Source organism: Hyperolius riggenbachi, chromosome 5, assembly GCF_040937935.1.
Source record: "Hyperolius riggenbachi isolate aHypRig1 chromosome 5, aHypRig1.pri, whole genome shotgun sequence".
NCBI classification, from domain to species: Eukaryota; Metazoa; Chordata; class Amphibia; order Anura; family Hyperoliidae; genus Hyperolius; species Hyperolius riggenbachi.
The window spans coordinates 277,848,372-277,872,626 of NC_090650.1; the positions used below are offsets into that span (position 1 = coordinate 277,848,372).

Consider the following 24,255-nt stretch of genomic DNA (forward strand, 5'->3'; position numbering starts at 1 on the left):
AAAAGACAGTTGTTGTGTTTTGCATATCTACTCTTGGCTTCTCAAGATCACCTTCAGTTACATGTAAACTCATACAGCAAAAAAATGCTTACAGCACGCTTAATATAATACAAAAATGTCACAGCAATAATAGGACAGAATAGATTTCTTTGTCTTTAGCATAAAGTGTTTTTAGGTAGTAAAAGTCTTGATTTTTAGAAATAAAAATGTCATTTGTAAAAATGCTTGTTTTTTTTTCATTCCTTTTAGTTTTTATTACAGAATAAAACCCTGTCCCCCAACTCCTTATTGCTCATGCAGTTTTCCTACCTGCTTTGAGCTGAAAAGAATATTATCTTAGTAAAAGTCCCAACAGTCTCAAAGTCACAGTACAGTTAGTGCTGGCAGTAGCTCCTTCATATTCATGTCATTTCCTGCAGTGGCATTGCTAGGGTTATGCATATGGGTCCTGCGCCCCATATACTTAGCAGTGGTGCCCTGATCCTTCCAAAGGCCTAAACAGTCTCACCGTGGTATCTCCTGTGCATGGTGATGTAGAAGGCAGCACAGCAGTGACCTTCCCACATGCTGAGGCTGTGTCTGTATTGAAATGCCCAGGTAGTGCAGAGTGACGTGCTGTTACACAGCATAACATCATACGGTTACTTGATCAGTGTAGTCCGGACGCATGGAAGCATTGCTGAGGGAGCTGGAACACAAAAGTGAACTGGAAGGTAGGTATGAGGTTACATTCTGACTTGGTCACTACACCATGGTCACCTGAGCTGTGGAAGCAAGAGGAAAAAATAAATATTGGTGATAGAAGTAAACTTAGGTTTTTAACACAATCAGGACTGGCTAAAGCTATGTACACATGCTAGAGGGAACTCTATTCATGGCCAACTTGGCTGACAATTCAGCCTGAGTATGTGTGTTCCCTCCTGTGTTGCCAATTTTCTCAAGTGTGACTAAAAACATAGCCATGAAGGCAACTTCAAGTGAAAAGAATATAGAGGCGGCCATTATTATTCCCTTATAATTAAAGGCCAGTTGCCTGGGTTGCTCATTGATCTTTTGACTTCATTAGTTTGAGCCATACATCTGCAATATACATGCTGAGAGTAAAGTCAGAAGACTTGTTCTGCATACCTGTTTTACATGAATGATTCAGAAAGTATAAGGCTCAGTTTCCATGGGTGATGGATCTGGATCCACAATGGTGCACTAACGCGGATCTGTCCAGATACGTCACATAGTCTGTCACATCTTTTTTGCGCTGCATCGCGTATCATCTGCGCCACTCAGATGTCACCGCTCGGATTGCCATCATGACAAGCACTGCAATACAAACTGGTGTACCTGCAAAAGCCTATTAAACTGCTGGGGCTCCCTATTAGACATAAAACAGGCCAATGGGAGTCCTCAAGGACTCCTATTCGTCTGTTTCATGTCCAATACGGAGCCCCAGCAGTTTAATAGCCTTTTGCCAGGGCTCCTGTTCATATCGCGGCACTTGGCGATGACATGGACCTGAGTGATAGTGGGACCCATGCTGACTACGTTTTCAGAGATCTGCAATGACATCGAAAGTGCAGAGACTACGGTACTTGTCTGATGCATCTAACCATTATTATTATTATTAACCATGCATTGTGTTTCAGCGTGGTAATGCAATGCATGTTGCATGTGCAAAATTCCATTCATTATAAAGTGAATCGCATAGCAACGCTAGTAGGGAAGTGGCCTTAACAACATTGCGTACATTTTTTCTGCATCTGAAATCACATTACATTGTCTGTCAATGGGATAACTCACACAGCCTGCAGCATAAAATTGAAAACCATGTGCAATTTCCCAATGACGCTTGATCAGCTGCTGAGGACAAGGCACGCAGCAAAATGTGAATTGTGAATGAAAAATCATGCATAAAATCCTGCAGCCGTGTGCTCCCTACCTTACTCGGTTCCAGAAACTTTTTTTTTTGCATTTAACAGGACAGGTTTTGAAGATATAAAAAGTTGTATCATTTCAAATTTCAATTCTAGACATGAGCATTTCTGCTAACAACGTTATTTTCTTGTGTGGAGAAGTGTTGGAGGAGTTTCCCACCTAAGACAAGAACGGGGTGACAGACTGGTGCTCAGGATATGACAAGGGGGCGGAGGTGGGGGGAAAGGCATAGACTGACAAGGTAAAAAATGAACTTGGAACATCATAGTAGCCATTTCATCGATCCATCAAACTGGTGCAGGAAAACTTTGATATCAAAAGCCTCTCAGTGTGAAATGAGACTTGTACCTTTGAATTAGTTAACAGCGATACTGTGTTCCGCACACCTGCAGTACTCTGCTTCCTTAATAAAATCAGTCACAGATGTATAATGGCTTACATCTCTGCCTTGCTGTATGATTGCTTAATAGGCATTATTTAATCACAGCCATGTACACCCGCATAACATGGCAACAAGTGAGCCGACACAATGCAGCATATATTAGAATGCTGATTTATATTAAGTTTCCAGAGGTAGGAAGCAACAATGACACTTTTAACGTTGAACACGTCTAACAATCTATTTATCAGTGATACATATCTGTGAGAGATTAAAAGAAAATAACACGCTGAAGGGAAAAGGAAGTGTGCAAGAAAGAACACGTTGGATGAATAAACCTTGTTTCATTTCAAACGTTTCATATATGTTTCCAGTTTGCACTCCAAAGTGCAAGCCTTTCATTAAATATGAATTATAATATGCTACGATAAATATGTGTGTTATCAATAACTAAATAAAGCTTACTAAAGTTGTTTGTGAGTAAAATTTAAAGGCCAGACAAAAAAAGGATAAGTGAATTGACACAAATTCTTCTATTATTTCCCCCTCTCCCCACAAGACTAGCTTAAAGCGGAACTGTAAATTCCCTAAAAACAAACAATTTCACTTACCTGGAGCTTCCCCAAGCCCCCAGCAGCCATCCTGTCCTGCGCCGGTCCTGCACGATCTTCAGTTCTCCCGCCGCAGTGCAGCTTCGTTACCGTCGACTTACAAGTCCACGGCAACTGCGCAGGACGCTATAGCGGGCAGGAACGCGAACAAAGCTACGCGTATCCCGGGCCGCGCAGGCGCAGTTGCTGTAAGTCAACGGTAATGAAGCTGCACCGCTGCAGAAGAACAGAAGATCGCGCAGGACCGGCGCGGGAAAAGGCGGCTGCTGGGGACATGGGGAAGCCCAAGGTTTGTTTTTACGGAATTTACAGTTCTGCTTTAAAGTGACACTGAAGTGAAAAAAAGACTTATGATGCAATGATTTATATGTGTAGTACTGATAATTAATACGTTAGCAGCAAAGAAAATAGTCTCATATTTTAATTTTTAGATATATAGCTTTTTTTTTTAAATAACATTGCATAATTCTGTCATATTTGCAATTACAAGCTACACACTTAGCAGAGTTAATGACCCTTTCAACTTCCCTGCAGTATAAATCTTCCATTAATCTGTTTCTGACTATTTGTTTGAGTATAAGTGCTCCAGAAAACAGCGACCCAAATTTGCATAGATAACAACTGAAGTTTCTTAACTCTTCCTGTACCGGAAACAATATGAGACTGAGTGCTATGAATGTTCTATTTCTTAGCTGTACTACACATACAGTACAAATCATTATCTTATAGGTTTATTTTCACTTCAGATTCCCTTTAACAAAAACTGGAAGACATGCTTTAAATAATTCTGTCATAATATTTGGATGCGGGAGGGGCTGTGAAATTGGGATTCCTTCATTTCTTCAACTCTCCTCTTGCACGAGGCAATCCTGCAAGAATTCCCATCTGTACCCATACCATGATTCGTAATGTTCTGCCATCCTTCTAAATTCTGGGGGTTTCAATTGTGCACAATCAATATTCATGGGCGTCATCTGGCTACCTACACTGGAAGGACATCTGGCTATGCATACTGGAGGGTGGCTACATCTGGCTACCTATACTCGGGGGTGGGGCTACCTATACTGAGTGGAGCTATATCAGGCTATGTAATACTGAGGGCTACCTCTGGCTAACTAATACTAGGGGCCACCCAATACTCTAATACTGCAGGGCACCTCTGGCTACCACATTGCACCAGCATGCTTACACACTTGTCTTGGCAGCTATTTAGCCTAGAAAATGCCCTGCTTAGGGACATCAGTGTAACTTACTCATCCATATTAATATTGTAGGTAAATAAAGTTTATTAGAGTATATCTGCTCCTCATCAGTGCTAGACATGGATAAATATGACTCTATGAGGAGGTACTTGGGCACTTAATTGTTACAGAGTACTCAGATAGCCCATTTAGTAATATACAAAACCTTTCCCATAAAGACAAAGTTCAGCAATCTCTTAAACCTTATAATCAGCTATAAATAGACAAAATCAGCCCCACAGGGATTTCACTGCAAACAATTGATCCACTAAATAGGTTCTTCTGTCTTCAGACGTTCCATAACACATTTGAAATCCTTCCTCATTCCTCCAATGCAACAAAACAGATCAAAGATGGAACATTAAAGTGACTATGATGTAGTGTTCCTGGTTCACTGTGATGACTTTTGAAGAATAACCCATGAAGGCACATCTGACAAGTCCCTGTCGGCATGTGAGAATGTTTATAGTATTGTGAGGCTACACAGATGTGGTCTTTGAGAGCCGGTGAGTGGATGCGGTGGAGTCTCTGGATCACAGGCCCTTAAGACCTGTCTGTTTAGAGGTTTACTTCTCTCTAGCAAATGCCCCATCAAGCTGATTTCATACATCTGGTGATACAGTTTAAGTGGGTGCTAAACTTTAATATTTTTATATACAGCCAATAAAAATAGAGAACTTGATTCACCCTTTGTCAGCTTCATGTAATTCACTGAAAGTGGGAGGGCCAGACTGAGGCACTTAGCTCTCCTGCATTGCAGAATGCTGTCAGTCTGATAACGGGAACTTGAAAAACAATTATAGTCTGTATCTAATTAAAATTCATAAACCTCATATTCCAGTACACATAACAATAATCCAGACCAGGGCTGTTTCTTGGGCAGTGCAGGCAGAGTGACCGCCCTGGGCGCAGAATGGCATGAAGAAGAAGGGGGGCACAGGGAGGGAGCTGGTGACGTGCGGTGCAGCCAAATGGAAGAGGAAAGAAGATTACCAGCGCGATCATCTTCCTTGACTCCTCCTGAGCTGCCTGCGTCAGGCATCAAGTCATCATCACGTCACCACCGCGTGATGACACCTGAGTCAGCTTTCCGGGTTATCTTCACCTGTGTGTTTTCCTGGTCCCTACTTCCTCCTGCTTCCTCCTGGATAAGAGGCTGGACACTAGTAATTAGGCAAATCTACTTGTGACCTGTGGCTGGGTGGCTGTCCCTAAAGAGTAAGGGTTTGCGAGTCCACGGGGGTGGAGGGGCGCATTTTTTACACCCTACCCCTGGGTGCAATTTAGCCTAAAAACTGCCCTGATCCTGACAATACAGAAAAGTATAAAACAGCTGTTCTGCGTGTCAACCCGACCTTCTTCAAGCTAATACCAGTGACAGTCAACTTTCAAACCTTTGTCTACCTTTGATACCTGTCACCAATTACAAGAAACATGCAAAGCACAAATAAAACTCTGTAATACAAAAATACCTGATGGAGAACTTGTCAGAAACCAGTATCTCGTTGCCCAACTTGATTGTGGCTTTATTTGTGACCAGGACGTCACTTGTACAATATTTTAAAAAAAACAACTGCCTATTACTTAGTAGAATACATGTTTAAAGGCACCACACAATGGCCCTCCATGTGAGAAGGACCAGCCCCAATGAACTTAGCCATCCTCACAACCACACCAGTGATGTATGTAGATACAGTGCATTGTTCCACTGTTGAGCCAATGTGGGGGAGAAGTTGGGTAGCAGACTCTTGTATAATGTATCCAAGAGCCACGCGATCATGTGAGGGGGGGGGTGTAAATGTATTTACATCTACCAGCCGGGAGATGTAATGACTACATCTCCTGGTATGATGGACTAGCAGCTGGCGATGCTACATCGTCCAGCATGCACTAGCAGCCTGGGACATGCTGGACATCGCGGGCACTTTGAACCACCGCTTTGCGGCATTATTAGCTGCAAAATGGATGCCCATGAAGAAACAGAGCAGTCCCCTTAGGTAAGTTAATTTAGCGCTATCCCTCCACAAAGCACACATCATTTATGAACCTTCCTTAGGGGGAAGTTCACTTCAAATATTTTTACAGTAGAGGTGCTCAGGACGGCTTTATGTTCAATTATCAATTGCAAAAAAAGAGAATAAATAGTTCATTAAATCGATTAATCATTTTTGTTTTTTCTGCAAGTTGAAGTATTAATATGGTAGATGCATTAGAAGTATTATTAGATGCATTTAATCATAGCTAACTGGTGACTACATAGTCAAGGGTTGTATGAGCTGTCCTGACACTTTCACTGATTTTTTCTTTGATGATTTTTCCGACGACCGCTGATTCTTTTGAGCAATGAGCGATTTTTCTACAATCTTGTGACATGGGTACAGGCGCATGTTTATGCAAACATCTTTTGGCAATGCGTGGCGAAAACGACCATCACAGCGGGTTGGATCTTTAAGATCCCTGACGGCTCTGCGCAAAGTTTCACAATCGCTTGACTTGCCGTTTGCTCCCGTCTTAGGCCGTCGCATGCACCCGCCGACAGGGAGGTGGATCGGGGAACACTTGTCATTAGAGATGGGCCGAACGGTTCGCCGGTGAATGGTTCCAGGCGAACTTTGGTGGTTCGCGTTCGCCTGGACCAGGCGAACTTTTGCGGAAGTTCGATTCGCCCCATAATCCACTATGAGGGTCAACTTTGACCCTCTGCATCACAGTCAGCAGGCACATTGTAGCCATTCAGGCTACACTAAGCCCTGGAGCCCCACCCCCCCTTATATAAGGCAGGCTCGCCGGCCATTACACTCACTCGTGTGCCTGCTAGAATGCTAGAGACAGACTAGGGACAGCTGCTGCAGACTTGTTCTTCTAGGGACAGATTAGTTAGGTTCTTGGCTGCTTAGCTTGCTCCTGGCTGATTATTTTTGCTTTTATAGCACCCCTCAACAGCTCTTTTCAGAGCTCATCCTGTATTTTTTTTTTCTGTGTGTCAAACTGACACTTTTGTTGCATGCACAGCCTTGCTAATTCATAGTGTGTGTGCCACTGCCAGCAACCCAGCACATTCAGTGACTACCTGTGTGTGTGACAGGGAGCTGCACATTGTACTACCCAGTACTGCATATAACCAGTACCTGTTGTGTTTACTTAACCCACCTCATCACTGCATATACCTAGCTTTGTGTTGAGTGAACCCAGCTCACTGCATCTAACTACCTGTTGTGTTGAGTGAACCCATCTCACTGCATCTAAGTACCTTTACTGTTCAGTGAACCCACCTCACTGCATCTAACTACCTGTTGTGTTGAGTGAACCCACCTCACTGCATCTAAGTACCTTTAGTGTTCAGTGAACCCACCTCACTGCATCTAACTACCTGTTGTGTTGAGTGAACCCACCTCACTGCATCTAAGTACCTTTACTGTTCAGTGAACCCACCTCACTGCATCTAACTACCTTTACTGTTCAGTGAACCCACCTCACTGCATATAACTACCTGTTGTGTTGAGTGAACCCAGCTCACTGCATATACCTAGCATCCCCCGAGATGGACAAAATGGACAAACCAGGTAGAGGAAGAGGTAGAGGCAGACCCAGAGGAAGGCCACCAGGCACCGGCAGGTCTGTGCAAGGTGGTGTTGCTGTGATTTCGTGCGGACCTGGCCCAAAATACAGTGCTCAGAAGAAGGCACGTGCCATCACTTCCCAAGATCAGGACGTGCTTGACTATTTAACACAGAACACCTCATCTCCCGCAGCCACCAGCGCTACAACAAGCACCACATCTGCTGCATTTGACACTACGCAGGAGTTATTTGGTGGTGGTGGTGAAATCACTGATTCTCAGCCACTACTGCAACAACAAGAAGAAGGTGCAGGTACACCACCTCATACGTCTGAGTTAGGTGGTGATAGTATGAACGTAACGTGTGAGGAGGGGGATGATGAACCACCTGAAGTTGGTGCAGTTGAGGAGGTGTCTGAGGAAAGTGAAGCTGGGCAGGAGGATTATGATGACGATTATACGGATGCCACATATGTTCCCAGTAGAGGAGATGACCAGGGGGACAGTTCAGAGGGGGAGTCAGAGAGGAGTAGGAGGAGACGACTCCATAATAGAAGCAGAGGGAGCTCGTCTTCAGAAACAGCTGGGGGCAGTGTCCGGTGCCATGTATCGCCAGCTATGGACAGCCAGCCAACATGCCCTTCAAGGTCAGCTGCTGATGCCACCGTAGCGCCATCACCCCAGGGGGGCTCAGCGGTTTGGAAATTTTTTAACATGTGTGTCTCAGATCGGAGCAAAGCCATATGTTCTCTCTGCCAGCAAAAATTGAGCCGTGGAAAGGCCATCTCTCACGTAGGGACAAGTGCCTTACGAAGGCACCTGGAGAGAAGGCACAAACAGCTATAGCAAAACACCTGAGGAAAAGCAGCACCCAAAAGACAAGCCACCCTCCTTCAGGTGCATCGTCTTCATCCGCTTTCTCCATCGCACCTTCACAGCCACCCTCCTCCACACCGCCTCTTTCCTTGAGCGGTTCCTTCTCCTCTGCCCACAGCAGTACCCAGCTGTCCGTAAAGGAAGTATTTGAACGTAAGAAGCAAATGTCTGCCAGGCACCCTCTTGCCCGGCCTCTGACAGCTGGCGTGGCGAAACTATTAGCTCTCCAGCTATTACCATACAAGCTGGTGGAGTCAGAGGCTTTCCGTAAATTTGTGGCCATTGGGACACCGCAGTGGAAGATACCAGGTCGCACTTATTTTTCATGAAAGGCCATACCCAAACTGCACCGTGCAGTTGAGAGGCAAGTGGTGTCATCTATTGCGAAGAGCGTTGGGTCAAGGGTCCACCTTACCACGGATGGCTGGTCTGCCAAGCACGGGCAGGGCCGCTACATTACGTACACAGCCCATTGGGTCAACCTGGTGACCGATGGCTGCGCAGCGGACTGACTTGTCACACCTCCACGGCTTGTAGGCAGGCCTCCAGCCACCTCCTCTCCGCCTGCTACCACCTCTTCGCTGTCGTCATCCTCCTCCTCCTCCTTGACTGGTGCCGTGATCTCCTCTCCAGTTACACAGCCCCCGCACCCCAGGGCCTATGCTGCATGCCAGGTACGATGGTGTCATGCAGTGTTAGACATGTCTTGCCTGAAAGCGGAGAGTCATACTGGAGCAGCTCTCCTGGCTGCTCTTAACAAACAGGTGGAGCAATGGCTTACCCCGCACAAGCTTGAGATCGGCAACGTGGTGTGTGACAACGGCAGCAATCTCATTTCCGTGTTGAATTTGGGAAAGCTGACGCTCGTACCCTGCATGGCACATGTGCTGAATCTGGTCGTGCAAAGATTTGTGTCCAAGTACCCAGGCTTAGAGGACGTCCTGAAGCAGGCCAGGAAGTTGTGTGGGCATTTCAGGCGCTCTTACAAGGCCATTGTACGCTTTGCGGACATTCAGCGTAGAAACAACTTGCTGGTGAGACGCCTGATTTGCGATAGCGCGACTCGCTGGAATTCCACCCTGGTGATGTTCTTGCCTGCTAGACCAGGAGAAAGCCGTCACCCAGTACCTGTATCATTACAGTACAAGGACACAATCTGGGAGGATGGGGATGTTGTGGCCCAACAACTGGACACTGATGCGAAATGCATGCAGGGTCATGGAGCCCTTTGAGGAGGTGACCAAACTGGTGAGTCGCGCTGAGGGCACCATCAGCGACTTGATCCCCTACGCCTACTTCCGGAAGCGTGCCGTGCGTAGAGTGTTGGATACAGCTGTGGAGGAGCGTGAACGAGAACAGTTACGGCAGCAGGAGTCGTGGGAGCGATTTACATCCGAACCCGATGTTTCCACAACACCTGCGGCAGCACAGAGGGGAGAGGAGGAGGAGCAAGAAGAGGAGTCGTGTGGGGAAGGAGAGGAGTCAGACTCTGATGATGATGATGAGGAAGGTTTTTCTGTGGAGGAGGAAGAGGTGGCGGAAGAAGAACAACCGCTGCAGCCGTCACAGGGGGCTTCTGCTGCTCCATGTTCCCGTGGTGTTGCGTCCCGTCACTGAGGAAGAGCAAGAGGAGATGGAGAGTACGTCTGCATCCAGCTTTGTGCAGATGGCCTCTTTCATGTTGTCCAGCCTGTTGAGGGACCCCCGTATCAAAAAACTCAAGGCGAATGACCTGTACTGGGTGGCCATGCTACTAGACCCTCGGTACAGGCACAAAGTGGCGGACCTGTTACCAACTCAACAGAAGGCGGAAAGGATGCAGCACTTGCAGAACAAGCTGTCGATGATGCTTTACAATGTGTTTAAGGGTGATGTGGCTGCACAACGCAATCAAGGTACCACTGGCAGTAACCCTCCTCCTCCCAAGTTCACGCAGGCAAGGACAGGACGCTCCAGCGATCTCAGGGTGATGTCGGACATGCGGACATTCTTTAGTCCAACTCCTCGCCATAGTCCTTCCGGATCCACCCTCCACCAACGCCTGGACCGGCAGGTAGCCGGCTACCTGGCCTTGAGTGTGGATGTAGACACTGCGCGCAGCGATGATGAACCCTTGGACTACTGGTTGCGCAGTCTTGACCAGTGGCCAAAGCTGTCCCAATTTGCCATACAACTTCTCTCTTGCCCTGCCACAAGCGTCCTGTCAGAAAGGACCTTCAGTGCAGCTGGAGGCATAGTCACTGAGAAGAGAAGTTGCCTAAGTCACGACAGTGTTCAGTACCTGACCTTTATCAAAATGAATGAGGAATGGATCACGGAGGGCTACTGCACGACCGAAGACTAAGTCAGTCCCCACACACAGCATCTCTGCCTGCAGGCCGCTTGCCTTCTCCGCCACCACCAACAGGGTCCAGGACTCTAGGCGGATTCCTGAATTTTTAAGGCCGCTGCTAGCAGCGGCCGCTACACTAATTTTTCTGGTGCGTGTAGATGCCTGCCTAATTTTTCTGGCTGCACTGCGGGCGGCTGCAGCAAAAAAACAAAAGGCATGTACATGTGCCCATCCCCCTTCGTGATCATTACCTTGCCGCGGTGAAGGGGCTTGCGTATCACAATGAAGCAATGACCGCCGGCTATTTGAGTGTCTCGGGTGGGGGTGGCACACAAAAGATAATAAGGTCGTTGCTTCATTGTGGTCAGACCCAATTTGATCAGCTAGACAGTCACTGTTGTTCTATCATTGAGCTACCACAGCCCGGCGACCATATGGGCTTGAACACCGCCACGGCCTACACTCTCGCCATGGTGCGCACCAGTCCAGCACGGCCGTCACTACGCAAACAGCTGTTTGCGGTGCGTTACACAGTGAGTTTGGTGTGTCAGTGTGAAGCAGAACTCTAAATACACTTCCTGATTGATGTATACACATGCAAGATGTTTGAAAGCACTTTAGGCCTGCAATTTAGCATTCATTGTGATTTCTGCCCTTAAAACGCTGCTTTGCGTCACATCCAGATTTTTCCCCAGGAATTTGGGCATGTATCCCACTCTGCCATGCCCCCCTCCAGGTGTTAGACCCCTTGAAACATCTTTTCCATCACTTTTGTGGCCAGCATAATTTTTTCTATTTTTCAAAGTTTGCATCCCCATTGAAGTCTATTGCGGTTCGCGAACTTTTCCGCGAACCGAACCTTCCGCGAAGGTTCACGAACGGGGTTCGCGAACCTAAAATCGGAGGTTCGGCCCATCTCTACTTGTCATTAGGGGACGTCTCTGGGATCAATCTTCCTGCGTCGTCAGGTGAGTATTCAGCTTAGACATCCCCAGATTTCCTGATCTTTGACCCTGTCTAGTTTCTGTCTGCCCATTCATAATTGTATTCACCAAAAATAAGAAGTTTTTGGCTCTTTTTTCTTCTCCTCTCTTCATAGCAAATAAGCTTGTCTGAGTGTGAATGATATTGATCGATTCATGCTAATGTTTGTAGTTACAAAGCAATGATGAATCCTCGTACATCTGTATGCTAAAATACACTCAAGTATTTATATACTGCTACAAATCCAGCTGTTACTAATCACAAGGGCAAGCAATAGTGATCTGCATACTTTGCTGCTGTGGCTGGAAACTTGTATGTATCTATTTAAAAGGAAGGTTTATTAACCACTTCCCGACCGCCCACTGCACAGGGGCGGCCGGAAAGTGGATGCCGCAAGGACCGCCGCATGTACAATTGGCGGCGGTCCTTGTACGGGCATGGGCGGAGCGATCGCGTCATCCGTGACGCAATCCTCCGCCAGGGATTGATGGCCGGGGATTTAGCCTCCAGCTCGCCGGCCACTTAGCAGCGCCGGCGAGTGGAGGAATACAAATATCCGCCAATCAACACGTATAAGGCACTTTGTTAGGCAAACAAAGTGCCTTATACATGCTTCCTCCTTGCCTTGTGGTCTCATTGTTCCAGAGACCACCAGCGAGGAGGAAGCTATTGTGAGTATACACAACACATTTTTTTTCTTTGCACCTAGCCCCCCTGATCTCCCACCCCAGCCTTCAGACCCCCCCCTGATCACCCCAGCAGACCCCTGCCAGCACCCTTGCACCCCTCTAAAACCCCCACCCCCCACCTGCCACTAATTATCGACGCTATCCCTTAAGCCGCATCTACACGAGTAGATGCGGCCGCGATGCTCCTTATCAATCGAGCCGCTGATGCGGCTCGATTGATAAGATCCGACAGGATGGATCTCCGCACCGCCGATTCCCTGCTCGCTCCCCGCGAGAGGACAATGGCAGGGAATCGAGCGGAAGATAAGCGGCGCCGGCGGGGACGAGCGGGCACGAGCGGGGAATCGAATGCGGCACACGCGCGGCGAGCGGGGACGCGGCGGGCACGCGGAAGAGGCGATCCGGCGGCTAATCGAGCCGCCGGATCGCAGCAATCTCTTATGGTGTAGACGGGGCTTTAGATTAGGTCCCTAACTGCCTCCTAATCACCCTGATCCCCCCCCCCCTACCTTTAGATCACCCCCAGACCCCATCCCAGACTACCCCCCTGTATACTGTATACATCTGTATACAGCTAGCTTACCCCCTGATCCCCCTCTGATCACCTGTCTATCACCTGTGCATCACCCCTCAGCACCCCCACCCATCAAAGCAGACCCTAACTGCCCCGAGGGGGCAACCGATCACCTGCCCAGACCCTCGATTGCCCTCAGACCCCCCTCCTGATTACATCCCCTGCGCATTGTTTACATCTGTCCTCCCCAGCAATCACTAACTGATCTTCGATCAGTAACCTCCTGTGTCTGCCTCTCATCAGATCAGGACTCAGTCTGCCCCGTGCGGGCTCCTGATCAACCCCCCACCCCCTCAAATTGCCCTCAGACCCCTACCCCCCAATCACCGTTCGAGTGCATTGTATTTAACTGTGCTGTGATTGTATTCGATTGTGCTGCGATTGTATTCGATTGTGCTTCAATTGTATTTCATTGTCCCGTGATCTGCTTCGATTGTCCCGTGATTGTTTGATTGCCTCTGAGACCCCACTTCCCATCAACCCCCACCCCACCACCACCCCCACCCCCATCACCTTCCAAGTGCATCAGATTTGATTGTGCGGTGATTGGATTAGATTGTGCTGTAATTGTATTTGATTGTCCCGTGATCTGCTTCGATTGTCCCGTGATTGTTTGATTGCCTCTGAGACCCCACTTCCCGCCACCCCCAACCCCACCCTCCCCCCCACCACCTCCAACCACCACCTTCCGAGTGCATCAGATTTGCTTGTGCTGTGATTGTATTTGATTGTGCTGTAATTGTATTTGATTGTCCCGTGATCGGCTTTGATTGTCCTGTGATTGTTTGATTGCCTCTGAGACCCCACTTCCCGCCACCCCCAACCCCACCCTCTCCCCCACCACCTCCAACCACCACCTTCCGAGTGCATCAGATTTGCTTGTGCTGTGATTGGATTCGATTGTGCTGTAATTGTATTTGATTGTCTCGTGATCGGCTTTGATTGTCCTGTGATTGTTTGATTGCCTCTGAGACCCCACTTCCCACCACCCCCAACCCCACCCTCCCCCCCACCACCTCCAACCACCACCTTCCGAGTGCATCAGATTTGCTTGTGCTGTGATTGTATTCGATTGTGCTGTAATTGTATTTGATTGTCCTGTGATCGGCTTTGATTGTCCCGTGATTGTTTGATTGCCTCTGAGACCCCACTTCCCGCCACCCCCAACCCCCCCCTCTCCCCCCCCCCACCACCTCCAACCACCACCTTCCGAGTGCATCAGATTTGCTTGTGCTGTGATTGGATTCGATTGTGCTGTAATTGTATTTGCTTGTCCCATGATCGGCTTTGATTGTTCTGTGATTGTTTGATTGCCTCTGAGACCCCACTTCCTGCCACCCCCAACCCCACCCTCCCCCCCACCACCTCCAACCACCACCTTCCGAGTGCATCAGATTTGCTTGTGCTGTGATTGGATTCGATTGTGCTGTAATTGTATTTGATTGTCCCTTGATCGGCTTTGATTGTCTCTGAGACCCCACTCGCCACCACCCCCAATACCTCTCAAATACTCCCTTTTGCTAGGTAGGTGCTCTTTTTTTCAGGGTAGTCTCGGAGGAAAACCCCATAAATGTAGCAGTCCGCAATGGCAAGAGGGGGGATTTCCGATGAGGAGGTATACAGGTACATGGACCAGTCGGATGAGAGCGTTTGGGAAGACTCAGCCGACGAATTATCCGGGTCCGAATTTGAACCTGTGGAAAGCAGTGGTTCTCTGACCGAAAGTGATGACGAGGTTTTGGTCCCGGCTAGAGCCAGGCGTACCAGACCCCATGTCGTTAGACCGCAGGTGGCGCAGGATCCGCCTCAAGGGCAGCAGGGTGGTGCTAGCGCTGATGAGAGTTTTCTTGGTGAAGCAGGCACCAGCAGCGCAGCATCTCCTGGACTTAGTACCAGTACTTCCATAGATCCTGGTGAAGTGGTGAGCGCCAGCATGGAAGTTGAAACTGGTATGGTGGCACGTGCAGTAGTACCCCCGTCGCAGCCACCAAGAAGAAGACGGGCCCGTAGTACCCATAGACTCCCAGAGGTGCTGGCACATCCAGATTGGCAATCCCCTGATTCCGCCGCACCCGTAGTGCCCCCTTTCACCGCCCAGTCTGGAGTCCAGGTGGCGACAGCTCATCTAGGAACGGCCCTAGACTTTTTGCAGCTATTCATCACCCAGGTTCTCTTGGACTTAATTGTGGTTGAGACCAACCGTAAAGCCACACAATTCATCACCGAGCACCCGGAGAGCAGCTATGCCCAGCCTTTCCGGTGGAAACCAGTCCAAGTTCCTGAAATTAAAATCTTTTTGGCCCTTATCCTTCACTTGGGACTAATGAAACAGAATGTATTGCGGTCGTATTGGTCTACGAAGCCAGTACATCATGTTCCCTTGTACCCTGCTGCCATGTCCAGGACACGATTTGAGTCCATCCTGTGCTTCCTGCACTTCAATGACGACAAAACCTGTCATGAAAAGGGCCACCCTGCTTATGAACGGCTCCACAAAATTCGGCCCCTCATAGACCACCTGTCATCAACATTTGCAGATGCTTACACCCCTGAACAGAACATCTGCGTAGATGAGTCCCTCTTACGCTTTACCGGGCGCCTTGGCATCAAACAGTACATCCCAAGCAAGCGCGCCCGGTATGGGGTGAAACTTATAAGCTCTGTGAAAGGGCCACAGGCTATAAATGTCGTTTTAGGGTCTATGAGGGAAAAGACTCAAAATTGGAGCCGGTCGGATGCCCTGACTACCTGGGGAGCAGTGGAAAGGTTGTGTGGGACTTGGTGTCACCCTTGTTCCAGAAGGGGTACCATCTTTATGTGGACAACTATTACACAAGTGTGGCCCTCTATCAGCACTTAAAGTTAGAAGGAATCCGATGCTGTGGCACTGCGCGGCCTAGTCGCCAGGGCTTCCCCCAACGGCTCGTTACCACCAGACTTGAACGGGGGCAAAGGGCCGCCTTGCGTACTGACGACCTGCTCGCGGTGAAATGGTTGGACAAGAGGGACGTTTACTTTCTGTCCACCATTCACACAGACATGACAGTCCAAATTCAACGGGCAACTGAGGTCATTGAAAAGCCCCTTGTGGTCCACGGATATAATGTCAACATGGGAGGGGTGAACCTGAGGTTAGCGCCCTATTTAATTTCCCGGAAAACAAGACACTGGTATAAGAAAGTGTCTTTTTATCTGATTCAATTGGCAGTTTACAACAACTTTGTTCTCTACAGTAAGGCTGGGAGAACTGGATCTTTCCTTCAATTTCAGGAACAGATCACTCTGGACCTGCTGTATCCAGGAGGTGCCAGGCCCCCCCGATGCAACTAGCCAACTGCATGGAAGGCATTACGCCTATCAGCTTCCGAGTGCCCCAGGTTAACGCATCCGAAGAAAACGCTGTCGTGTCTGTAGCAGTGCTAGAAGAAGGACTGACACCAGTTTTTATTGTCCCAAATGTCCTGACCAGCCTGGCCTATGCCTAGGGGAGTGCTTTGAGAGGTACCACGAGCAGGTACACTATTAGAACCTAGGGAACTCCAGACACAAGAGTAGGCACACACTCAGTGGTATTTCGCACATTGTCCCAGGGGGAGGAGAGGTAAGCTTGAAAACCAAACAGGTAAGCATAAAAGTCGGAAGGAGGATCGGTTTCCATGCTTGATATTGCTGATCTGTCCTGGGTTGGCGATATAAGACGGCATGTTTGAATTTTCCTTGAGTGTGGACACCCCCGGTTTATATGTGATTTACTTTGGGCCTATGATGATACTTTAATGCCACACAGAGTCATCTCTATTGGCAGGCATATTGCTGTATACTACAGGCATAATGCTGTATACTAAAGTTCTGAGGCCCAGTCACATAAGTTGGTGGCTCACCCTGAGTGCAGGGTGGCACTGGGTGTCTCTCTCCTGGACACAATTGTCCATTTACAGAGATATTTCTCCCACCCAGCATGGGTATGTGTAAAAATACACCCCAAAACACATTATACTACTTCTCCCGAGTACGGCGATACCACACGTGTGGCACTTTTTTGCACCCTAACTGCGCTAAGGGGCCCAAAGTCCAATGAGTACCTTTAGGATTTCGCAGGTCATTTTGCGGCATTTGATTTCCAGACTACTCCTCACGGTTTAGGGCCCCTAAAATGCCAGGGCAGTATAGGAACCCCACAAATGACCCCATTTTAGAAAGAAGACACCCCAAGGTAAAAAAGTAAAAATAAAAAGTAAAAATCGCAGCAGCAATCAAATAGCACCAAAAGAAAGCTTTATTATTGACAAGAAAAGGAGCCAAAACTCATTTAGGTGGTACGTTGTATGACCGAGCAATAAACCGTGAAAGCTGCAGTGGTCTGAATGGAAAAAAAGGCTCTGGTCCTTAAGGGGGGTAAAGCCCGCGGTCCTCAAGTGGTCAATATGTTTAATAATCTGTTTTAAAATGGAATGCTTTATTTATTTAGAAAAGTTTTTTGTTATCTATTCTGTGCCTTTGAAGTTGACATATTTGAACTTCCAACTGGGGATTGCCATTTGTCTAGATGGGAATATTGGGTGAAAATTTCTGATATGCTTACTCCAGGGTTCCCTGTTTATTATTGTTGGGAAGGCAATGAATGTGGCAGTAGTTCTTCATTGTAGCAAGAACATTACAGATGAAGAACACAATTAGAAAAACCTCTCTTTTATTGCAAATATTTTTTTTGGTATACAGTAGGTTTTTTCTTATAATATTCCTATTTTGTGAGTAGGCAAAAGGCCTGAAAAAGAAATCTTTACTCATTCACCTTTGACAAATAGCACCATAGTTCGCTCCAATTTGGTTAATCCAACCATTAAATCAGAGAACAAAATTCCGCTCTGCTACCCCAACTACCATCCTCTTTGGAGGACATAGAGGTGGTAAAGGTTCATGCAAGGTTCCCCCCAATGTTGACAGTCATACATGTGGGTTGGATTAGCAGAAAGGGGGGGGGGGGCACATGTTGACTGGCCCTTCTTTTATATTACCCTCAGCCTGCATTACTGCTTAAAGGGACCCTGAGCAGGTTGTAAAATCAGAATTTGCACTTACCTGCTTCCAGCCCACCGTGACCCGCGAGGTCACCTGGCTTCCTCCAGGCTCCTCTCCCAGTCTCGCTGGTGGCTCCGTTATTCTACGTCATTAGCCTGAAGTCGTCAGAGCTGCTTCCAGCCGCGGCCGATATGAGTCATTACGCCAGTCGGCGTGAGAGTCCTGCGCCTGCGCAGATCAATCTTAGAGAACCACTCATGCGAGGAGCCAGGAGGACACCGGGGGACCTCGTGGGCTACTTGTGGGCTGGAGGAAGTCCCAGGTAAATGCAAATTCCGATTTTACAACCTGTTCAGGGTCCCTTTGAGGGTCTGGTAACTATCTTTGTAGGCTATGATTTATTTTTTTAATAAGCTAAATGGTCATATATATTTATATTGTTGTAACATTTATTTGAGGTTATTATTAAAGCGGACCCAAACCAAACATTTTTTTAATTCAAAATATTTAGTTGCACCACTGACACATACAAATATAAATAAACACTCCTTCAAGCCTATGAGCATTTCAGTGCATGCTTTTCAAACTCCTCTTTGCATAACTAGGGTTACACAGGTGGCAGCCATTAGCAATTCCTCATTGCCTTACACCACCTACTCCACCAATTTGCCGGATTATTTGCCGGCAATATGAAAGGAAGGGTTGGGTTTCTCCAATAAATGTAAAATATTTTATATTTGTCATCATGCAGCTGAAAAAGGGCTGCTATTTATTATTATAATTTAGAAAATAGATTTTATTTCTGAAATCTTGTATTTTTAGTTTGGGTCCACTTTAATATTATTGATTTATAAAGCACCAACATGTTCCATGGCACTGTTAGGGACATGGGTAAATAATAGTACAGAGAATAGTATACACAAAATAATGACATTGGTATGTAATTCAGAATCGGTAGACATAATAATTACAAAATGTAATGACAAATGTAATATTGTGATCAAAATGTATAGTAAATTCCAAGACAAAAAAAGGTCAGAGAACACTGTCATTGCGAGCTTACAATCTAAAGAAATAGGGAAGAGGTTGCAGTGATGTTTTCATGATATTTATTCCTTCCAAAATACATGGCTATATATCACCTGCTATTTGCTGGTAATCACTGCAGCAATTGGTTAGGATATACAGCTCTAGAAAAAAATTAGAAACTGCTGCAAAATGATCAGTGACTCAGGTTTTATTTTATATTTTTACTAGCAGACCCAAGCCCATTTAAAAACAGGCCCTAGGTCTGTGTTTTCTCGCCGCTGCCTGTTACTGCGCATGCGCGCGCACACGCCGCACACCCGGCTGCCCGCTCACACACCCGCCCGGCTCCCTGGCCCCGTCCTTCTGTCTCTGTGAGGCTGGACCCAGCTACACAGGGACAGCGGGATGCAGGGACACAGGGGTTTTATTATAGAGGATTTTTTTAGGTGCAGTAACTGAACTGAACAACGTTGCCTCCATATTTAAGAATTGCTGATAATATTTCTCCTGATTTCCAAATAAAAATGTTCTTTAGAACATAATTTTAAAGGAAATGATAATACATCAAAATAAGTTTGCAGAACTTGAACAACGAATGCCCTGATCACTCACAAACAAAATGGCAATAATGTTTTGACTAAAGAAAATTCATAAATCAGTATATGTGGCTTGATTCCTGTGTCTTTCACTAGATGAATCAAGCCTTGCTCGTGCACCCCCAGATCCTCACTGACCCTCCTCCATATTTTACAGTTGTTGCAAGACAATTTTCAGCTTTGCCCAGCACCAGGTCTCTGTCTAACCATAAGACGACTAGGTGCTGGGCAAAGCTGAAAATTGGACTCATCAGTGAAGGTAGCCTTACTCCAGTCTTCTACAGCCACATTCATGTGATCTTTAACAAACCTCAGCCAGGCTTTGCATGACTTCAACCCTGCCTGTAGGAACCTGCTTCACACTTCACCCCATTTTCACGTGTTTGAAGGTCACTCGATCTCAGGCTATAGTTCTTAACTGCTCTGCAACCGCCTAATGCCGATGGGCGGTCACAGAGTGGCTCCCCCAGGACCGCCTGACGATTGGCGTCAAGTCCTGGGGGCGGAAATTAGTAGGGAAGCCGCACACGCAAGCGTGATCGTTCCCTGCCGTCTGTGATCAGCCTACCAGCTGCAATCAGAGCTGGCAGGCTGTTAAAAAAAATGCTGTTTAACATTTGTACAGCTTTGCAATCTAGCGCTTCGCTGTACTGGGGATAGCCCTGTCAGTTGGCTGTCCCTCTGATTGGCTCTCAATCTAATCCCTCTCATGGGCTGAGGCCTATGAGAGGATATTGTACTGACTGTACCTCGGGGGAAGGAGAAAAAAAGCCGTTTTTATAAAGATAAAAATAACAGTAAAGTAACAGTAAAGTAAAGTAACAATAAAGTAAAGTGAATTTAAAAAAAAATTGACATGGCAGCAGCAATCAGATCCCACCAACAGAAAGCTCTGTTGGTAAGCAGAAAAAGAGGGAAAATTCATTTGGCTGCTAAGTTGTATGGCTGAGTAATAAACTGTTAAATCTGCAGAGAGCTGAATTGTAAAAAATGGCCTGGTAACTAGTGTGTGTGTGTGTGTGTGTGTGGGGGGGGGGGGGGGGTGTAAGCCTGTGGTCCTCAAGAGGTTTTTTAAGTGACACTTAGTGCTGATTCATTATCCTCCTCTGCCAGGTCATATCTGTTGTCGCCAGTGCCTGTTGCTTGACTTTGTTCTTGTGTATTGCTATCAGGACCACAGGCTTACACCCCCCTAGTGACCAGGCTATTTTTTACAACTCAGGCCACTGCAGCTTTAAGGGCTAGCTGCAGGGCCGTACAACTCTGCACACAAGTGATCCCCCTTTTCTGCCAACCAACAGAGCTTTCTGCTGGTGGGCTCTGATCACTGCTGCAGGCTTTTGTTTTTTTTTTAAAAAAATTCCCCTCTGATCCCTTCCCTCCCATCCCCCCCCCCCCCCGCCAGGCAATCACCGCGATCGGCTGTCACAGGCATCAGCCTATGACAGCCGATCGCTCTTCAGCCTCTCCAGGAGACAGCCGTGTCAAACACCACTGGGAGACTGATGACAGAGCGGAGGCTTCATCATTCAAGCGGGGATGTGCACGTATCGGCGTGCGGGATCTCCTGCAATCTCCGCCCCCAAGACTTCACTCCAGGTGGAGTTGAGCAGTCCTGGGGCTGCTGCCGCATTCACGCCAATTGGCGTGGAGTAGTCGGCAAGAAGTCAATACATTATAGTACCATATTTTTCAGACCATAAGATGCACTTTTTCTCCCCAAAAGTCAATGTGTCTTATGGTCCGAATAATATGGAGGTGACCACTGCTACACGGCCATGCGTTGCCACTCACGTGGAGGATCAAGTCCTTCTGCCAAGCCTCCCTCATCTGCCAAGCATCAGATTACCAGCCAGTGCTATTTATCAGCCAATATATGGATCTATGGCCACCAGATGCACAGGTTATTATGGCATTAAGTTACAGAAGTGAACTGCTGTTGAAGCAGATATGCTGATCCATACAACCACCCCTGGAGTGGCAAGTACAGAGACACACGCCACACTCTGCAGGCACACCTCACTTAAAAGAATCATCAAGCAATTTTTACCAAAATCTGCTTTACTCACCTGGGGCTTTCTCCAGCCCCTTGCAGCCGACTGTCCCACACTGTCACCTCCACTGTCTGCCGCTGCCCCGCTGTCGCTGCACGGTGCAGAGGACAACCTCGAGGTTGCCCTTACTGCGCCTGCGTCAAGCGCTGCTATCAATCACAGCCACGTTGTCCGTGGCTTACTGCGCAGTCGGAGTAGTTCTGCTCCTATGTAATAAGCCGCGGACAACTTGGCCGTGATTGACAACGGCGCTTGACGCAGGCGCAGTAAGGGCGACCTCGAGGTCGTCCTCGGCACCGTGTGGTGACAGCGGGGCAGTGGAAGAAAGCGGAGGTGACAGTGTGGGACAGTTGGCTGCAAGGGGCTGGAGAAAGCCCCAGGTGAGTAAAGGAGATTTTGATAAAAATCGCCTGATGATTCCTTTAAGCTTTTAGTCGCAGTGGTGCATCTGCCATTTAGACCTGCAGGGTAGAAGCTATTGACACAGAGCACTCTGATAGAGAGTAAGCCGGAGGGTATTGCAGACAAATCTGTACTTTCAATCTGCCGCTTTCATTATCTGTGTGGCAGGCGGATCGGGAGATACCATGCTACTGTCACAGTGCTGCATGTATGTATGCTGTGGCTTCCACTCTGTGCTCTGCTGAGCACAAGAGGGACACATCGTACACACGCCACACTTCCGCAAATGACAGGTCCGCCAGACCCTCCCACCGGGCGGACGTTTGGCCGACAGTAGCACGTGTGTACATGCTGTCGGCAGACTGATAAGGCTGTTTCTGAACGATCCACTCAGCGGGAAGGTTCGGCTACTGTCGGCCGAACGTCCGCCCAACGGGAAGGTCTGGCGGACCCATCGTTTGCGGAAGTATGGGGTGTGTATGCACCTTTAGACTGCCACGGCATCCTGCTGTAAGAGGACCTCATGCTGCTAGCCTATGGTCCCAGGGGTGGTGAGTCACTGAATGTAGTGAGAGCCCCATTCACTTACCAGCCTGCTTTTCACACTTATCAGCTGTACAATGGACTGTCTTATTGAAGGAGTTGATTTCTTTGCTTATAAGAAGCAGAGCTTTAGTATGTGACCTTTGGAGCCGGATGGAACATATTGTTTCCACTTTAACCCTTTGCCTGCCAAGCATGTACCTAGTTCGTTATGGCAGGCAAAGGCCGCCAAAAACGTTCCTAGTACATTTTTGGGCATCCCCCCACCCCTTGAAAAAAGTGGGTAGGGGGCCAACATAATTCCTCCCTCCCTCTCCATGGGCCCCCCTCCTGTGCCCCCCTGCAGAGCTGGAGCAGTGGTACAGTGTGTAATTACTTACCCGATCGCTCGCTCCATGCCATGTGTCCCCCTGCCCAGCCATCTCCTCTCTTCTTCCTGTTTCCCTGCATGACACATGATTACGCGCGTCATGCAGAGATCGGCCGACCAGAAAGGAGACAGTTGCCAGCGTGGACACATCGCATGGAGCGAGCGATTGGGTGAGTTAATAATACACCGCACTGCTGCTCCAGCTCTCCAGGGGGGCCCAGGAGGGAGGCGGAGGGAAAGGGAGGGAGGATGATGTGAGGCCCATGGAGAGGAGGAAGGATGATGTTGGCCCCCCTCCCCCAGTGTCACCTATATCTAGCTACCTGGCTGCACCTATACTTGGCTACCTATACTGGGAGAACCTATGCCTGGCTACCAGTACTGTCGGCACCAATACCTGGCTACCTATACTGGGGGCATTTATTCCTCGCTATACAGGCTGCACCTACTTTATATCTGGCTACATGTACTGGCTGGTGGCACCTATAACTGGCTATCTATACATATCTTTTATAGTTGGATTCAGCAGAATCAGGGCTTTTACAAACAGTAACATTTTTGTCAGTAAATGTAATTTTGTGATTTTTTTATATCGCCCACCAAACACTTGTGCAATGAATGTCTATGAGAAGGTTCATATTAGCGCGGGTCGTGCGCTGTGCGGTCGGCAAAGCGGTGCGTGGCCCAGTTTTAGGGTGATTCTGCCTCAATGGAAAGTATAGGAGAAATGCAAAACGCACAAAAAAACGCTTTGTGTAGCGATAGCGTTCGCGTTTTTAAGAATAAATACATTGTATATATTCTTTTCTGGGTCAAAGAGTTCACTTCCTGACTTGCGTCAAGGAGTGAATTAAAAAAACGCTCAAGAAAACAAAAACGCATCGCCCACCCAAGCACCGGGAAAGGAAAGAAAAGGCCTCAAAAAAGGCCAACGCGGACTGACATGCGCACAGAACGCAATGTGAACGAGGCCTTATAAGGTGTGGGAGACAGATTTCGAAACTGGCCACACTGCTTATTAGGGGAGCTTTACAGATTGTAAACTGGCCGCATTTCTCACTAATGGTT

General features: G+C 47.7%; 1 long non-coding RNA gene across 2 annotated transcripts in view; it reads right to left on the bottom strand.

The window, feature by feature from the left end:
* Positions 1-247: 247 nt before the first annotated feature.
* Positions 248-24,255, bottom strand: part of LOC137518747 (uncharacterized) — a 31,081-nt gene continuing 7,073 nt past the window's right edge. For both annotated transcript variants that reach the window (XR_011020889.1, XR_011020888.1), the window contains exon 3: positions 248-764. This is a non-coding gene — a long non-coding RNA (uncharacterized lncRNA). The remainder of the gene's footprint in view (positions 765-24,255) is intronic.